Consider the following 2,500-nt stretch of genomic DNA (forward strand, 5'->3'; position numbering starts at 1 on the left):
TTCAGCACTCACTGGATCGGTTCACAGCCGAGTGTGAAACGGCCGGGATGAGGATCAGCACCTCTGGATCTGAGGCCGTGGCTCTCAGCAGGAAACCGCTGGATTGTTCCTCCGGGTCTGGAACGAGTCCTGACCCCAAGTGAAGGACTTCAACCACCTCGGGATCTGGTTTGTTCTGTTTGCGTTGAAAGGAGCCAGTTGAGGTGGTTCAGGATCATCTGGTCTGGATGAACCCTGGGCGCCTCCCTAGGGAGGTGTTCCAGGCACGTCCAGCTGGGAGGAGGCCTCGGGGAAGACCCAGGACCAGGTGGAGAGATTAGATCTCCACACTGGCCTGGGAACGCCTCAGGATCCCCCAGTTAGAGCTGGTTAATGTGGCCCGGGAAAGGGAAGTTTGGGGTCCCTGCTGGAGCTGCTGCCCCTGAGACCTGATCCAGGACCAGAGGCTGGAGCTGCTGCCCCTGAGACCTGATCCAGGATCAGAGGCTGGAGCTGCTGCCCCTGAGACCTGATCCAGGATCAGAGGCTGGAGCTGCTGCCCCTGAGACCTGATCCAGGATCAGGGGCTGGAGCGGACCTGGTTCAGAACTTAGGCAGAGAAAGGATCAGGACCAGGACAAATACTAAAACCAGGACAGGGACCAAAGGACCAGATCCAGTAAGTGATCCAGTTCTTCAGTACAGGACCAGGACCAGGACCAGGACCAGGACCAGGACCGGACCCAGGACCGGGCCCAGGACTGAGCCCGGTCTTGTTTGGGGGTCCTGAGGGTTTCTGCAGCCCTGGGTCCGCTGGTTCCCTTCAGCCGTCGTCATGGTGACGCTCAGCTATGCAGAGTCTGAATGCAGCCGGCAGCTCCTTTGTTACCCACAACCCCTTTCACCGCCCCCCCCCATCCCATCCCCCATCCCCCCGCCAACGCCAACGCCACCAGAGAGGCCCAGGGTATGACCACACAACAGGACCGTTAAGTTACAACAACTAAAGGAGACCGTTAAGTTACAGAGACCGTTAAGTTTAGTAGACGAATGGTGACTGTTATACATGGCAGCTCCAGCCTCTGATCCTGGATCAGGTCTCAGGGGCAGCAGCTCCAGCCTCTGATCCTGGACAGAGACCCTGTAACCAGCTTGGACGGTTCCCCGTGTCCCCCTCCTGAGGTGCTGAATGGTGGTCCAGAAGCACCTCGGTGCCCCCCAAAGTCCTTCTCCAGGACTTGTGTGAACTCCTCCCACACCCGCTGCTTTGCCTGTGACCCAGCAGAGGCTGCAGCCCTTCAGACCTGTGGGGACCTCAGAACCACCTCCGGAGTCTTCTGGGAGACCAGATCCTGAAGGCCTCCTTCTTCAGGGGGACCCCTGACCCCCGGGGTCCACCACGGTGCTCCAGGGTCCCCGCCCCTTGAGGCACCTGAGACCTTGAGGCCACAGCTCACCGCTGCAGCTTCAGCAGTGGAAGCTTTGAACATCGCCCGCTCCGGTTCGATGCCCCCGTCCTCCACAGGGACGCCAGAAAAGCTCCTCCGGAGGTGTGAGGTGAAGGTCTCTGGGACAGGGGCCTCCTCCAGACGGTCCCAGTTCACCCGCACTACTGGTTTGGGTTTACCCGGTGTGTCCAGAACCTTCCCCGTCCTCTGACCCACTCATCCCCAGATGGTGATCAGCTGACAGCTCTGCCCCTCTCTTCACCCGAGTGTCCAAAACATCCGGCCTCAGATCAGATGAGACCATCACAGACTGGATCCTGGACCTTTGGCCTAGTGTGCTCTGGAACCAGGTCCACTTCTGAGCCTCCTTCTGTTCCAACATGGTGTTTGTTAAAGAGGATCCAGGACCAGCACACAAGTCTAACACCAGACGCTGGGGTTTAGATCAGGGAGGCCGTTCCTCCCAATCAGCCTCTCCAGGTGTCTCCATCGTTGCCCACGTGGGCGTTGAAGTCTCCCAGCAGGACTCTGGAGTCCCCTACTGGAGCCCCATGCAGGACTCCATTCAGGGTCTCCAAGAAGGCCCCAGACTCTGAACTGCTGTTCGCTGCATCTGCACCAACAACAGTCAGAGTCCCCCCCCCCACCACCCGCAGGCGTAAGGAGGCCACCCTCTGGTCCACCGGGGTCAACTCCAACACCGCGGCGCTCAGCCGGGGGTTTGAGAGTCTCCCCACACCCGCCCGGCCCCTCACACCCTGGGCCCCTCCAGAGAAGACCAGGGTCCAGCCCCTATCCAGGAGCACGGGTCCAGATCCAGACTGTGTGTGGAGGTGAGCCCCCCCAGATCTAACTGGGAGCTCCACCTCCCTCACAAGCTCCGGCTCCTTCCCCCACAGAGAGGAGACGCTCCACGTCCCCAGAGCCTCTGCTGCCCGGGTCTGGACCCTCCAGGCCCCTCACCCTCACTGCCCCCCGTGTTTAAATATATAAATATAATAGATTTGAATATATTTACATTTATATGTTATTAAATATTATTATGCTCTTCTTCTTCTGTTGTCTCTGTTTTA

Source organism: Echiichthys vipera, assembly GCF_963691815.1.
Source record: "Echiichthys vipera genome assembly, chromosome: 3".
In the NCBI taxonomy this organism is placed as follows: domain Eukaryota; kingdom Metazoa; phylum Chordata; class Actinopteri; order Perciformes; family Trachinidae; genus Echiichthys; species Echiichthys vipera.